The sequence below is a fragment of the Alligator mississippiensis genome, chromosome 3 (genome assembly GCF_030867095.1).
Source record: "Alligator mississippiensis isolate rAllMis1 chromosome 3, rAllMis1, whole genome shotgun sequence".
In the NCBI taxonomy this organism is placed as follows: domain Eukaryota; kingdom Metazoa; phylum Chordata; order Crocodylia; family Alligatoridae; genus Alligator; species Alligator mississippiensis.
In genome coordinates, this window is record NC_081826.1 from 4,607,351 (window position 1) to 4,624,926 (window position 17,576).

Genomic DNA, 17,576 nt, shown 5'->3' on the forward strand with positions numbered 1-17,576 from the left:
TAGCTTGAGTTTGGCTTGTGCCTTGGCTTTTCTCAACCACTCTCTACAGGTGCGGGTGAATGCTGAGTAGTCCTCTTTGGTGATGCTTCCTGTTTTCCAGCTGGTGTAGCCCGCTCTTTTGAGTTTAATGAGGTCCAACAGTTCCTTGTTCAGCCAAGGGGGCTTCCTTGCCCGTTGACTGCATTTCTTGAGAGATGGTCTGGCTTTCCCCTGTGCTTCTAGGATTATGTTTTTGAGAGATGACCATTCCTTCTGTACTCCCTTTTCTGGGGGGATATGTCCTCTAATTGCCTGACTGACCAATTCTCTGAGTTTGCAAAAGTCAGCCTTCTCAAAGTTAAGGACTTCTGTTTTGCTGAGGGGTTTGCCTGCCCTTTTTTGAACTAAGCTTCCCCTTGACCCTCACGCTGCTCACCAGGTCCTCCCCTTTGGCCAGGACCAGATCAAGCAATGCTTCTCCCCTAGCTGGCCCATAGACCTCCTGTGTTAGATAGAGGTCATCAATGCAAGTGAGAATGCTATGCAACCTATCAGATTTGGCTGTGCACTCCTCCGAAGAGATGTCAGGGAAGTTGAAGTCCCTCATGACAATCAAATGACACATTTTGATTCATCCAGATTTTGTTTTTAGAAAATATGATTTCCTGGGAAATGTCAAAAGTGACATTTTGCTTTATTTGAACTGAAAAAAGAATGGAAATAAAATAATTTCCTTCAAATTCATGCTATGTATATAATCATATCTCTTCTCTCAAATAGAGCACAACTTTCCTTTAATTATCAGAGTTGGTTAAATCCTTTGTTTAAAAAAATAGACAAGTTATAATACACTTTTTGTTTTGTGAAAAAAAAATCAGCTTCAGTTTGACGTGGTTTGTGAAGTTATATTTCTAGTATAAAAAGGCTGTTCAACCTTCTTCTTCCAACAAAAATATTCTCCAGTTCCAACAGTAACACAGAACTTAACAAAAAGAATGATTTTTCTGAACATCCAAACACGTGTTTCATTCGGTGTCTATTTTTCATGGTGCTCCTCCTTAGAAATGATCACTCATTGAAGCAGGGGCCAGAAGTAGAACCATGTGAGCTTGTTGATCAGCCACATATGTTAAATAAGTAATGATAAACAAAGGAAACAGCCCCCAGAGTACTAAAAATGTAAAGACCCAGACTTCTGGCTGGTCATTTTCTTATCGGTCCAGTAGAGTTACATCACTTCCACCTGTGTCTCACTCTGCTTGCGTAAGTTATTTGATAAGAACCAGGATTTATGTACAACCAGGTTGGTAACTAAAATGGATTTGGAATATATACTTAAGTTATCTCCATTATATGCTACCAGACTCCACCAACTCAATTAAAAGATTTGGAAAAAGAACTACCCTGCCTTGCTGTATCCCAAGGACTATTTGTATGGTATAATTGCATAGTGATCTGCTTTGATTCCTTATTGCTTTTTACATTTATTGTCATACTTAAATTCATCGTGGTGGATACAACCAATCTGTTGCAATTTTATCTTGATGGGATTATTAAATGTGTACTTGATATGCATTCTCCTTCCTCTATAGAAGGTGTCCTTCTAAAAGGGACACTGAAAAGAAAAAGTTTGGTGGTATTTCTAGATACATATTTCCATAATATCTTAGAATCATAGAAAATTAGGGTTGGATGGGACCTCAGGAGGTCACATCTAGTCCAACCTCCTGCTCAAAGCAGGACCAGCCCCAGCTATATCGTCCCATCCAAGGTTTTGTCTAGCCGGGGCTTAAAAACCTCCAAGGATGGAGATCCCACAACTTCTTTAGGTAACCTGGTCCAGTGATTCACCACCCTCCACATTAGAGAGTTTTTCCTAACATCCAACCTTAATTTTCCTTGCTGCAACGTGAGCCCATTGCTCCTTGTCCTGCCATCTGCCCCCACTGAGACCAGTCCAGCCCCATCCTCTTTGCAGCCCCCCTGCAGGGAGGTGAAGCTGCTATTCAATCTCCCTCAGTCTTCTCTTCTGCAGATAAAATAAGCTCTGTTCTCTCAGCCTTTCCTCATAAATAGGGACCACTGTAATTCAGGCTTCAGAGAATTTCAGGGGAAAGCCCCAAATTTAGCATTTCCCCCAAAGTCCTAGAAAACTATGATTCAGCTGGAAATGGCCTGAAAACATGGGGGAGAGGGAGGGTGGGTAAAAAGGATTAACCACCCCCCCCCCCAACTTATCTGAAGTGTGATGAAAACAGGCAGCAGAGCCCAGGAAACACTGTGGAAACCCCATGTGTTACCAGAGTCAGCCTAGTACAGACTGAGCCATGCCAGGGCTCAGCCAATTAGGTTGTTCAATTCCCGACTTTGGCAGGGAGTTTAAAGGCCCTGCCTGTAAGTGGTGAGCTTTACTTCCTTATAACAGTCGAAGAGCAGCCTGTGTGCTGCTGTTCAATGATAATCAGCCCCACGGTGGGCTCCCTCAGCCAGAGGCATGGGAGAGCCCGCCCTGAAAAACACCTGAAATTGGCTCCAGTGAGCCTGCAAGGAGCCCATTTGTCTCCTCACTGGAGCCTGAATTACAGAGGTCCCTACTCATAAATCATGTGCCCCAGTGTCCTACCCATTTTTGTTGTCCTCTGCTGGATTCTCTCCAAATTCACCACATCCTTTGTGCAGTGGGGGGCCCAAAACCGGACGCAGGACTTGTGATGTGGCCTCCCCAGTGCTGAATAGAGGGAAGAATCACTGCCCTCGATCTGCTGGGAACGCTCCTACCGATGCAGCCCAGGATGCCGGTAGCCTTCTTGGCTCCAACGGCACACTTCTGGCTCCTGTTCAGCTTCTTGTCCCCTGTCCCCCCAGGTCCTTTTCTGCAGAGCTGCTGCCCAGTCAGTCAGCCCCAGCCTGTTGGGGCATGGGATTGCTCTCTCCTAAGTGCAGGACTTTGCACTTGTCCTTGTTGAACCTCATGAGATTGCTTTTGGTCCAATCCTCCAATTTGTCAAGGTCACTCTGAATCCTAGCCCTGCCCTCCAGTGTATCTACTACTCCCCCCAGCTTGGTGTCATCTGCAAACTTGCTGAGGGTGCACTGTATCCCATCTTCCAGGTCACTGATGATGTTGACCAACCCCTGGAGCACTCCACTTGATACCAGCCTCCAGCTGGACTTTGATCCATTTATTACTACCGTCTGAGCCCAATGATCCAACCCATTTTTTGTTCACCTAACAGTCCATTGATCCAACCTATACTTCCTTAGCTTTCTTGCAAGAATGTTGTAGGAGACCATATAAAAAGCCCTGCTAAAATCAAGATATGTCATGTCCACTGCTCTTTCCACATCCACAGAGCCAGTCATTTCATCATAGAAGGCAAACAGATTGGTCAGGCATGACTTGTGTTTGGTGAATCCATGCTGACTGTTTCTAATCAACTCTTCCTCTAAGTGCTTAGAAATGGATTCCTTGAGGACCTGCTCCATGATTTTTCCAGGGACTGATGTGAGACTGATTTGTCTGTTGTTCCCTGGATCCCCCTTTTCCCCCTTCTTAAAGATGGGCACTATATATGGCCTTTTCCAGTCAGCTAGGATGTCTCCCAATCTCCGTGAGTTTTCAAAGATAATGGCCAGTGGTTCTGCAGTCACATCAGCCAACTCCCTTGGCATCCTCAGGTTCATCACATCTGTCCCCATGGACTGGTACACATCCAGCTTTTCTAAATAGTCCCTACGCTGTTCTTTTGTTGGATAATGAGACAAGATCAGTGTTGTCTTTGTTCATTATTCTAGCCAGCACTGAAACCTGGTTTGATTTGTTTCCTTTCCGTTCTCAGTGTGAAACACTGCTTCATGAAGCACTAAACTTTTTTGCCAAATATGAAGTCAATAAAGTAGGGGAATAAAGTAGGAAACAATAATTTAGGGGAATCAGTGCAATATTAGTAGTGTCACAGAGTCATTCCCAGATGATGGCCTGTGACAAGAGCTGTGATGGTCACAACCTCTTTTCTTGTACACCAAAGAATATCCTTACTTTTCTTCAAATTCCTCCTTAAAAAGACATGCCACTGACAGCAAACAATTCTCCAATACCACAAATTTCACAGAACTGTGAAACAATTAATATAGGCAGGCAGAGATAATTTCTGTACAGTTTCTGAATCATCTCAAACTTTTACTTTCACTTTACAAACAGTTGCTAGCAACAGAGGTGTAACTAGGAAGTTTTGCACCTGGGGCAGTGGTGGTAGCTACCCTGGCAAAGTCAGTGCCCAGGGCTGATGCCCTGCTTACCCACCTATAGCTATGCTACTGGTTAGCAACACATTCCTGCTCCTAATGGGACACTGGACCAGGCTGACCGACTTCTCTTTTTTCTTTTTTTATATCCTTGTCCCCATGTGACAGGCTTACACACAATGCTGCTGCCCCAGTGTCTGCACCTTGGCTACATCACACTGACCCACTCTCCTGTCATGACTTGATGTTTAAGATGACCCTATACTCACCTGGAGGTGATCCAGGGGTTCTCTGTGGGCTGGATGTGATCAAAGTGGTGCATGCTCTGTGGGGCTTCTCCTCCCCTACACCCCACCCCTTTCCACCCAGGTCATATTTGTCATTGTTGTAATGTCTTGGGTATTTTCCATGTGGACTGTCCCCCAGTGTTAGGCTGTCACTGTGTTCCATAGGGGTCCATCCACCCACCAACGCCACTTGTGTGCATGTACAACTTCACTAAACAGATAAGGTAAACTCAAATTGGCTCATTTTGGCAGAGAGGCAGAGCTCTGCTGCCTCACTGTCCCAAGCTTCTTCTCCCTTTTTTGGGTGAGAGCTACTTTGGGCCTCCTGCCCCCTTGCTTTTCCTTATTGGGCCACCTGGGCCCCTTGTGAAGGTGTCCTTGCCAGGCAGTCCCTACCCAGGTTGGCACCAAGCCAGGTCTGGCTTCTCCCTGGGGTGGCTACTCTCATGCCCCCACAGAGCCTATGCTCCATTCCAGCAGCTTGCTGGTGAAACCCTGGTCCACATACATCACTGATGGGCCCATGTGGTTTGGCCTCTGCTTCAAGGAGCTCTTCCCCAGTTCCCCACCATGGGCATCCCCCAAGTACTTGTAGCCAGCTCTGCTGAGCTAGGGTCCTCAGGAGGGGTTCCTGAGGTGGGTGCACAGTCCCTGCTGTGCCACAGGTTGGCTCTGGCTCGATGCTGCCTGCTACAGGGCTTGCTGGCAGCATCTCCCCATAGCTTCCAATGGGCTCTGTGCTGCTCCCTGAGTCTTCCTCATGTGGGATGTAGTTGGCTTATCAGCTGCCACTTCAGGCATGGCTGGATATCTATTCCTCATGGGATGCATGGCCTGTGCCTCCCTTGCTTTCCCCACAGCAGGGGGAGTGGGGGTGGGGATCAAGTCATTCTGGGCTCTGCCAGGGGTGAGAACAGCTGGGGCAATTTCCAGTTCCTCAGCTGCTGTTCTTCCCTCACCCCTCTCTGGTGTTCTTTTGGCCCATCACCCTGGGATGCTGGGCCAATTGGGAGTGCCCTTCCAGCCAGTGTGATGATGACTCACCACATGGACTCCATGCATCTGTGCCACCGTGGGCAGGTGAGTCGGGCCAGGGGTTGTCACACCCAGCTAGAAGAGACACCCACAAACTTCTGTGATACTAAAAACCTTAGGAGCTTCTGCTGCAGTGTGTGACAATGCTGTCAGTGTGCTACAGCAACAGTGTCTGTATTCATTGTGGCTATGTACAGGCAGTCAAAAAGCCTGTGGCTGAATTGATTCAATTTTCACAGGTTAGTCTAAACTGCATAGATTAAACCAATAAGCAAGTGAACAGACATTCACTTTTAATTCCATAAATGCAGCCACATTGCCTGCAGTGGCCGAGGGGCACCACAGCATACCTCCCAGGTGGGCTGAAGCAGACAGCTTGGGCCAAGGCTAGCCCACCCACCCTGCAAGGGTGAGGTTATGGGAGAGATACAAAGCATCCTAGGATGCTGGGGGACTGTGAGTTAACTTGAATCTGGAACAGAAGTTCAATAAACCAATTTAGCAAAAATCAATTAAGTCTGATACTACTTCTATCCAGATTTATCTTAAAACAGTTTTGGCCATTTTGAAAGCAGTTTATATGCACTGAAGTTCTGTTGTGTTACAGATTTGAATCAGTTTCTGATCACTTATACTACTGTATATGTAATTTCTGTCCCTAGCTTCTATGTCTTGCTTTTCACCCTAGCTGAGACTATGCATTAAATGAGATGCTAAAGAGATGAGGTGCAAATTGATGTTTCCAGGTGAGTCAAAAAACAAAGGAGAATCCTCTGAATGGGTGGAGGCTGTTGAGGATGTAGTGGGTGCATCTACATGAGGTGTTTACTGCAAGGCTGACTAAGTAGCTCTGCAATAAAGTCTCAGTATGTACATGTGTGACCCTATTAGGTCACAGTAAACTAATAAATGCTGCCATAGGATATTACTTGTAAACACAAGTACTATTCTGCGGTGGTGTTATTTAGCACACTGCAATGCATATGTAGATGCTAATGAGGCTACGGGTTCTTCAGTGTAGGGGCTGTCTGCTGGCTAGCCCTGCATAGGTTCACCCTCATGCCCCAGCCAGCCCCTCCACAGCACATTGAGCTGGGTTGGAGCATCCCCAGGCTGGCAAACTGACCTCTCCAGACCCTCTACCTTCCAGGGCTGCTCTGACCTGGCTCAATGTGCTACAATCTTAGGTGCACTCAGGAGCAATAAACTCCAGCGCAAACTGTCAGAGTTTATTGTCTCAAATGAATAGCTTGTGTAGACATGCCCAGCATCACTGGTATTTAGGCCACTTATTTGGGTGTCAGAGCACAAGAATTCACGTTAGAAAATGTTGTTCTAGGTCAGAGGTTGGCAATCTACATCCCTCAGGCTGGATCCAGCCTATGGAGATGTTGGATTCATCCTAGGAAGGTTTGACCGAGCCTGGTGGAGGGTAGCAGGGGCAGAAACAGAGAGGATTAGCAGGCATACAGCTGTGTCAAGGCACCTGTCCCCCTCCACCATGCTCTCCTCAGCAACGCATCCTGCTGTGTTCTGGTACCTGTGCCTACCTTACTGCAGAGGGGCCAGGTATCTGCAGTGCGGGAGGCACAGGCAGCTTGAGCTCTTTGACAGGGCAGGGAGTGGTGGAGAGTTGCAGTCCACCCCAAGAAGTCAGGTGGCAAGCTCCACGCTGAAGCTCTGTTCTAGGTGTCGGCACCTATAAATGTAGGTCTCCAGAACTAGAGGTCTCTAGAACTCAACATTTGCACCAAAATGAATCAATCTGGTGAAAATAAAAGTGAGCCAGATCCTCAGCTGGCATGAATACTTGACTCAAATATATCAACTTCAAGTGAGCTACGGTGATTTCCACCATCTGCATCCAGGGTTGATCCTGCCTCCAGCAGGGGCTTGGACTGGATGACCCCTGGAGGTCTCTTCCAGCCCCACTTTTCTCCGATTCTATGAATTCTTTTGCCCCTACACCAAAGCAAAATAAAGAAAATGGTAATATATGAAAAGAAAGTCTGAAGAAGTGTCAGGACTGTTACAAACAGACCCCAGACCTTTTCAGTGACTAGTTACATGGTCTCTGAAAATGCTTTTTTGACACCTCCTCCACAGTGCATGCTGCCTCCAGGAAAACGTATCTCTCATAATAGAAAGTTGGGTGTGAAGAAGCCAGTGTGGTACTTGGCAAATCCTGTTGATACAACTCTGCCACTTCTCCCCACAAAATTGGTAAAGCACAGCTCTCCCTGTACATGGTCATGGGGAAGGGAAAATAAAGGACAACACCAACACGAAAGACAAGCCCTCTGGGTAGCTGGAAGATTGCACCAAAGCAGTCTTCCACCAGATGCAAGAATACATTATCACAGCTGAGAGGCTTAACAAAGACCTTGTGTGATGGAGCCAGCGGGGGCTTCCAACAGCAATGATGACAGCTTAAGGAAACGTCTAATTACATCTCCTTTCTTACCTCTCTTTCCAGTCTTGGAAGCAAGAGTTGTTTGACACATGGCTTCTGTTCCCTTTTGTCAAAGCCAAGCCTGCTTTTCACACTAGTTGCTCTTCATAGCACCTGAAAATATTGGTGATGCCTCACCAGAACACCACAGTGGTGGCTTGGCATCCTGTCTGTCGCAGTGACAAATGAATGATGCTTTGGAAAAAACATGCACCCCCCACCCCCCACCCCACCAGTTGAGTACAGATTGGTTTCAGATTTTTCTTACAATGCCAAGCTAGTGAACAGCATACGTCAGGACACAAGAAAGTCTGAAACCTTTAAGAATTAATTTGAATTTAGTGTTTATCCCATCTAGTAGATCTGAAGATTCCTATTAGTGTCAGCTATGTCAAAATGACTAATATTTAATGGCTCTTACTCAGCTATAGCAATATTGAACACAGTAAGCATCACAGATGAACTGCTTGCTAGTTGTCTTTTCATTTCGTTTGTCTAGGAGGAGTTTGGACACTTGATTTTGTATTACACACGTGTGCCCCAACTCCCACCCCATACCCCACTTTCTCTGATCCCAGCTTCTCCTGGATTATAGCAGGCATTCTCTTCCAAGATATATGATTTAGTGAGGGAAGTGTATTACATTAAATGACCTGACTTAGTTAAAGCACCCCTCCTACCATTTTTCAGCGCGGGGATGCTAATACACAATGCTCCAGGCAATTTCATTAGAGCGGCTGTCAAAGCCGTTGTAGTTAAAACACCACTGCCCCCCACAACTGGAGCACGTGGATAAATGCCCATAGAAAGGGTGGAGATGGGCTTTTCTCTGTGGCTTTAGCAGGCAGGACTAGGAACAATGGCCTCAAGCTACAGCAAGGTAAATTTAGGTTGCAAATTAGGAAGAACTTTCTGACTAGGAAGGTGATTATGGGTGCAACAGGCTACCTAGACAGGTTGTTGCATCTGGATCCTTGGAAGTTTTCATGAGCAGGTTAGACAAGACACTTGGCTGGGATGGTTTAACCATGGACGAGCCTGCCACGGGGGGGGGGGTGAACCGAATGACCTCATGAAGTCCCTTCCAGCCCTACTTTCTTGTGATCCCATGATTCATGTAACTCAAGAGATGGGCTACTGGAGCCTCTCTGGTACAGCATGCTCTAATTGGGACTTTAATGGTTTCTATCAATATTTAGACCAGTCTTGCATACTGCTGTGCAGTGATCTAGGAGTACCATGGGGGTATTGAACATGGGGCTCTTCTCTCACACCATTGCCAAGCACCATTGACTGCCTGACTTCATTGCATTTCCTTTCATCTCTCAAGATGTTGGCCATATATATTATTTATATATCTATATATATATCTATATATATATCTATAATTAAACAGAGCCCTGTGTTTTGGACACAGGTTATACAACAATCTATGAATCCAGGATAGCTGGCTAAATGCCACTTCAGAAATGTGTGATAGGCAGAGAAGGAGAAACTATTAAGAAGCTGTTATGTCCCAGCCAGAGCCATTGAACAGCAAAGAATTGAGAACCAGCAGGGACAGGCATTAAAAGGAGAAGCGTGTGAACTTTACTGAGCAACGAGCAAACAGAAAACAGCCAGGCTCCTGAATGTTGTAAACATTTCCACCCAGAAAGTGGTGCTGTTCACCTCGGGGCTCTCACACATCCATCAGCCTATTTCAGTCACTAAATACTATTAATCTCCACTACCAGCTATAGCCGCACCTGGTACAGAACATATTGCACAAGACACACTGGTGTGCCTGGGTCTTCTCCCAGACCGTAGAGACCTGTCACCACCACCTGGGCCTTGTAGGCAGCCCAATTCACTTTTCCTATCTCTCCTGTGGCTTCACCAGCTGATACCTCTGGGGAAAGAGAGTGAGCATAGGAACAAAAAGCAAACTAAGTAATCTATAGCTTCCTATATTTTATTGAATGTACAGCCAAGGTGCCTCTATTTCTATTACATTCATTAAATACCACTCCATAATTGTTTATAACCAAAGTATCATGGTGGGACAGATTCTGTCCCAAAGCCAATGAGTCTGTAGGTATGTCCATTCATTTCCAAAGGCATTAGATCAGCCTGTTTGACTTGGTCACTGTGTACCTTGGATTACTGCATTCAGCCCATCTACAATGGCTTGCTATATGTTTGCATTGGATACCTGGATGCCTGCTATTTCTTTGCCCCCTTTCTAGCATTCTAGGGGGTCTTCTGCTCAATACTCTGCACTTCAAAGCTCTGAACTGAAGGTCTCATAATCCCCTTTTATAAATCCATGGTGGATCCACTGCTTGGATACTATGGCCAGTGCTGGTCCCGACAGCTCAGAAACAATATAGAAGGACTCCAGAGGAGACTAATAAAGAAGATTAGTGGTATGGAGGAGCTTCCATGTGAGCAGAGAGACTAAAGGTAGAGACGGGAACTATTCAGTACAGGAAGAAAGAGATGCTTGAGGGGGAATATAAGGGTTTAGATCGGGGCAGGCAATTATTTCGGGTGGAGGGCCACTTAATGAGGTTTGGTGAGCCGTTGAGGGCTGCATGGGTAGCCCCACCTCTTGACAGGAGCCCCGCCCCCTTGCCACCATCTTGGGACTGCCCCTAACCCCTGACCTTTGCCACCTGAAATTTGCCTTTGCCCTGGAAATGTTCCTTTGGTGGGGGGAAGGGGGAGGGGTTGCCATCTTAGAACCAGAAAAAAACAAAGTATACACTAAAAGTCAAACACCTATTATTTTAATTTATTACAAAAAAAAAAAAAGGTCATGATTTGTGTTTGAGTGCTGTATATAGAGGGGATTGCATAATAGCTAAAAAATAAATTCTTAGTCCTTTATATTGTGTGTGGGGGGGTGTTTGAGGGTGGCGGGGTGTGTGTGTGTGTGTGTGTGTGTGTGTGTGGTGGGGTGTGGGGACATTTAGGGTCGGGTATGGGAGGGTGTATGATGGGGTATGTGGGTGTTTAGGGTGGGGTGTGGGGGGTGTGTCTGTGTGTGGTGGGGTGTGTGGGGAAGTCTGTGAGGGGGTGTGGCTAAAGGTGGGGGGCATAGGGTATGTTGGAGGATTGTGTGGCATTTGTGGGGTGTGGGTGTGTGGTTCTGAAACACATTGTCCCCTACTGCAGTCAACACTGGGGGAGGTGGGGTGCATATGCCTGTGTGTCTGTGTGGCTTTTGGGGTGTGAAGGAGAGTGGGAGGGGTGCGGGGACCACCTCACATTCCTCCCATGGTGCAGCAGCAGGTAGGGGTGCTGGTGCCTGGCTCTGGCGAGCGCTGCATGCAGCAAGGAGCACACCCCCACTGGGCTGTTTGTTTCCCTGGAGTTCCCTGCACTCTTGGGGCACAGAAGGGAAGTCACAGGCACCAGCGCCAGCTGCTTTTCCTGCCCCAGCCCATTCCAGTGCAACCGGCACAGAGCAGGTTGCACCTCTTGCAACACTGGCCAGAGCCAGGAGCCAGGCACCAGTGCTGAGCAGAGTCCCCCCACTGCTGCTGCCCCTTTTTCCTGCCAGAGCTATACACCATGGGGGGAGTGTAGAGGGGTTTCCCATACCCCCCTCTTACACCCATACCCTGCCCCAGCCCCACACTCCACACTCCTCCCTGACCCAGCCCCACTCTCCACACTCCTGCCCAGCTGTAGCCCTGCCCCTGCTTCTCTACCACCTGCCCAGAGGGAGCCAGATGCGGGGAAGCCTGCAGCAGCGGGTCCACCTGTGCTAGCAGGGTTGGTCCCTCCACCCATGGGGGTGAAAACGAGGTGCCTACACCCACCCCCAACATATCCTATTATGCCTTGCTCCCACCCTCATAGGTGGAAGGGCTGGGCATGGCACAATTCATTGTGGAGCGCCGCAAGCTGGGTGAAAGTGCCTGGTGGGCTGGATCTGGCCCGTGGGCTGTATTTTGCCCACCCATGGTTTAGATGGACCAATGCTCTGACCCATTGCATGGCAAGTCTTATGTTCTTTAGTTTAAATGATGCCATCTTCCCCCATGAAGGGACTCTGGATGGGATATTCAAAACCACTCAGCCTTGGCCTACTATGCAGCAAGTGAAGTCAGTAATAAGACTCCTTTAGCCTTCATTGAGGATAAGTTCAGCTTAATATAAGTGCTTCTGAGAAACCCACCCACAGATGTGACCTTTACTGTCCTGTTTTAATAGGTTGCCCAACCATATCTTCTTGCCAGTGGTGTGCTCCTGTTTAACATTACCATTCTGCAAACCAACATCACTTGATAACACTGCAGCACAAGCAGTGTTCAGCTGTGCCCTGCACAATTACAATTAACCATTAACTGTTGAGTACTATACATTAGGTCAATCATTGATTGCTGGTTACTGTCTTAATTATTGCTACCATTGATAATTCCAGCGCTTAATCCTGCAGCCCATTTAGTGCTGTTAACAGCAATATTATGTATGCAAAATACATCAGATACAAGATGTCAGGGAGCAAAAGGACATCAGATATAATCCCCTGCCCTTGTGACTCCCAAATAAAAACCAGTGCTGAACAAGCTATGTTTTCTGTAGGAGTACTGATACATGAGCAGCTGTTTCTGGTGTGTGCAACACAGTAAACCTCACGGATATCCTCACTGTATAACAGACAGATCCCTATGCCACATCTGGAGCTGTGTACACTTGTTACACTAGGCATGCTCCTCAGCACATGAGGTTTAGCCTGGAGCAAGCTGCAGCTTGCATCCTAAGGTCTTGGGGAAAAAAGAGCTCGGAAGAGTAAATGTATGCAGCAGGATGTCTCACTGTTAACCTGGCCCAGGAGCCAGCTTTATCGTCTCGATTTCCTACCTCAAACTAAACAGAATAGCCAAACATCAACAAATACCCCACATCATCCTGTCCAGGGAAAGAGCTTCGCCACCATGATTTAGAGGTGCCTTTCTTCTCAGTTTGCCTCCCTTCCCAGCATCATCTCTCTGGGAGCTTTTAACTTCCTCCAGGTCCAGCCAATCAGCCCCATCAGCTGGCCCAGAGCTCCTAGGCAGGCAGCTATTATCTCTCTAACCCCCTGCAGCTGGGCTCCAGCCCTGGAGTCATGTACCTTGTTACAATGAACAACTAGCATCAACTACTGGACCACTGTTTTCAACAGCTAGCATCACACTCTTTTTACAAGGGGACTCCCCACCATGGCAGGCAACTTCTATAATTGTTATGTCAGGGAAAAAAAATTCCCAGTAGTAAAAAGGACATTTTTTACAGTCAACAGAGTTGTTGAAGGACTAAATCAGCCGTAGAGGTAAACCAGCCCTGTGAAGTTCAGATCTAGGTCATGCAGCTTCCCTGCAGACCCACTGGCTCAGAGTCCTGCACTTCTTGCCAGCCTCAACATTTTTTTTTATTATGCTCGCCTGCTCGTATATGCCTAAAGTGGGCAGAGCCACAAGTAGCTGGCTTCCTGGCCTTAAAGAACAGCTTCCCCACTGCTCGCTTCCTAAATAATAGGGAAAGGAGACCATATTGCACATGTGTATATGCAGCAACTATCCAAATACAGCCCTTAAAGAGGGCCTTAAAGTAGCAGAGTTATAAAAACAGCAATGAAAACTAATGAAGAATAGTACAAGTGCCCCAAAACAGGACTGAAAAAAAAAAAACCAATCAGACAAAGCCTGTCCCTAGGAGCCATCTCCCATTCCTTCCTTCTTAGTCGGCTTGGCTGTTTCTTCATTTCTCCCATCAGGTCTTGCCGGAGTCAAAGAGGGGGAAAATCCGTGAATGGGGACATACAAGGTGATACCGTTCTTCAAGACCTGCCTCACACGACCTGTCAGGTTGGCTGGATCCATTCAAATTTACTTCTGGACTCATAATTCGCAAGTCCATCTGACAGAGTACAGCCGTTTTTCTCCCTTTCCCCCGCTCCCTTTTTTCTCTCTCGGGAGGAGCTCAGCATCACGGCAGCTGGCCAGCTTCAGAAAATGTGATGGTAAAAGGTGTGCATATCCCAGGTGTTAAGCAGTGTAGAGAAAAGCAAGAGGAATCACTGCCAAGACACTTTTAGAAAGAAGGCAGGGCAAGGTGGCACCTTAGAGACGAACTGGTTCAGAGGCATGAGCTTTCATGGGTGACACACTAACCTGTTCCAACTGCGTCTGTGTTTCTCAGCCATCCCCCTCCCACTCTCCTGTATATTTACATTTCTCTGTCTCTAGTACCCCCACTTTCATAGCAGCTGACAAAATAAGCTGTTGCCCCCAAAAGCTCATGACCCCCTGTGCCAGTCAGTCTCTAAGGTGCCACTTGTCCTGCTTCTGCCTGACTGCCCAGCAAACAACCTCTTTTTATTCACGGGGGACATTTTCAAGGATAATTTAAAATGGTAGGCCTGGACAGATGAAGCAATTACACTGATGGAAAGGGGAGAGGGGGTTTATTGTGGTTCAAGTTGGATCCGTGCTAACGGTTTCATCTCCCTGCTCTGTCCCATGGAGAATGGGAGCTAACACACAGTAATTTAGCACCTGTTTTATTTGGAGGCAAATCATTGCTACTTGTGGTGCTCTGGCGAGGTGCCAGAGGACTGGGAAAGGGCCAATGTGGTCCCCATTTTCAAAAAAGGGAGGAAGGAGGACCCAGGAAATTATAGGCCTGTTAGTTTTACCTCGGTCCTGGGGAAATTCTTTGAGAAAATTATCCAGGTGCACATCTGCGAGGGACAAGCAGGTAAGGTTATGCTTAGGGTTAACCAACACAGGTTCATTAGGGGCAGGTCCTGTCAGACCAACCTTGTGGCCTCCTACAACCAGGTCACAAGATCCTTGGATGCAGGTGTCGCGGTGGACGTAGTCTTTTTGGACTTTAGGAAGGCCTTCTACACCATCTCTCACCCCATTCTCGTGAAAAAAATAGAAGATTGTGGTGTCGACACCTACACAGTCAAATGGGTCACTAACTGGCTGGAGGGCCGCACCCAGAGAGTGGTGGTGGATGGGTCTTATTCAACCTGGAGGGATGTGGGCAGTGGGGTCCCCCAGGGCTCGGTCCTTGGGCCCGCACTGTTCAACATCTTCATCAGTGACTTGGACGAGAGGGTAAAAAGCACCTTGTTCAAATTCGTGGATGACACTAAGATGTGGGGAGAAGTGGGCATGCTAGAAGGGAGGAATAGGCTGTGATCAGACCTGGACAGGTTACAGGGGTGGGTGGATGAGAATAGGATGGGTTTCAATACGGAAAAGTGCAAGGTGCTGCACCTGGAGAGGAAGAACCAGCAGCAGACCTACAGGCTGGGGAACTCCCTTCTCGTCAGTGCAGAGGCAGAAAAGGATCTTGGAGTCATTATTGATGCCACAATGAACATGGGCCGACAGTGTGGGGACGTGGTCAGGAAGGCCAACCGCACCTTGTTGTGCATCCACAGTTGCATCTCAAGCAGGTCCAAGGAGGTGATCCTCCCCCTCTATGCAACACTGGTCAGGCCCCAGGTGGAGTACTGTGTCCAGTTCTGGGCGCCGCACTTCAGGAGGGATGTGGACAGCATGGAGAGGGTCCAGAGGAGGCCACCTGCATGATCGGGGCAGCCGGGCAGGCCCTACGAGGAGAGGCCACGGGACCTGAACCTGTTCAGCCTCCACAAGAGAAAGCTGAGAGGGGATCTGGTGGTCATCTATAAACTTGCCACGGGGGACCAGCAGGCACTGGGAGAGACCCTGTTCCCCCGAGCACTACCGGGAGTAACAAGGAACAACAACCATAAGTTGACGGAGAGTAGATTCAGGTTTGACATCAGGAGGCGCTACTTCACTGTCAGGGCAGCTAGGAGCTGGAACCAACTTCCAAGGGAAGTGGTGCTCACTTCTATCCTGGGGGTCTTCAAAAGGAAGCTAGATAGACACCTCACCAGGGTCGTAACCCAGCACTCGTTCCTACCCATGGCAGGAGATCAGACTCAATGATCTGCTCAAGTCCTTTCCGACCCTACCCACTATGAAACTATGAATTGCAGTTTTGCTTCATCGACTAGCAGACATGAAAGTTAACACACATCGCAAGCAGTTAGACCCCCTCTCACCCCATACGTACACTCATAACTTAGCATAATCACTGGTCTGCCTACGTGCTCAAATAAGGAAAGTTGGTCTTTGCCAAACCCAAGCAGACTTTTTCTAGGGGACTCGCAACCCAAACTTCTCCCACAATGGCACATGTCCTAACTCTCTGGTGAAACAGAGCTGCTGGTTAACACAAAGCAATATTATACAACAATGCAGAGCAAGAAATAAAGACAAATTCTGCATAGAAATAAAATTTCAGGGAGAATTGGAGTAGGTAGGATGTAATTTCCCAAAGGAGAACAGTCACGACATCAGCAGAAACTCCATTATTCCCACAAAAAGCACCACCAATTTTATTGAGCTCAAGAACTCCATTTCATTTCTCATCCCTAATAGCATCGCTGTATTCCCTGCAAGCACACAGTGGAACAGACTTCCTATTGATGAGGAAGGGAGAGAACCAGGTGAATCACTAACACGCATCTTTTTAATGCTTGAGCTTTTCTGCGATGTTTCCCTTTCAGTCTAGACCGCAGCTGCCTTTGAGGCAAGTGGGTGCCATGCATGTTTTACATGCATCTCTCAAGGATTTTGTAGTTCTCTCATTTGCATGGATTGAACCAGCTTCTTGGCCCAACATGCTAATAGATGCCACCAAAGCCACAGCAAAAGGGCAATGCTTATGCGACATAATCCTGAGAATTGCAACACAGATCCTAGATTTATAGAAGCATAGAAAAGTAGGGCTGGGAGGGACCTCCAGAGGTCATCTAGACCTGCCTGAAGCAGGATCACCCCTATCTAAACTATTTTCTACAAATTCTTTGTCTAACCCATTGTGTCGAGCCTGGCATAACCATAAAACACAACACCCTAATCTGCTGCAAGTGAAGCAGGGGTCCAATGTCCTGGTGCTGCAAAGGTTGCTAAAATAATACACTCTAGAGATTAAAGAAAGAGGCCCATGACCTCCCACCTCCTGCTCACCTTACAGAGAAGACAAAAAGAAACCCCTACAGCACCTACCAGTCTGACCATGGGGTATAATTTCTTTGGGAGTCCCAGCCGGAGCCTTGATACAGCCCAGTCAAAATTGCCAGCCTTACAGCCAACATGCAATACCTCTGAGGAAGGCTTAAAAAAAAACAACCAAACCCTGACACATGCAGCAGCAGGACAGCGAAAATTCCCTTCCAGTCCCATGCAGCAACCAGCAAAGTCCGGAAGTCTGGAAAATCCCCGTAGCAGAACACAGGCACAGCTGCACCTAGATCATCCCTGACCGATGCCCGACCAACCTCTTCTTGAACACCTCTAGCGATGGAGAGTCCACAACTTCCCAGGGCACCTATTTCACTGCTTCCCAAGTCTAATAGTGAAGAGTTTTTTGGTTTTTTTTCCTGATATCCAACTTAAACTTACTTCGTTACAACTTCAAGACCCTTGGTCCGCGTGTCCTACTCTCTTCACAAGAGAGAAAAAGTGTTTTTCCCCCTTTATGGCAGCCCTTCAGGT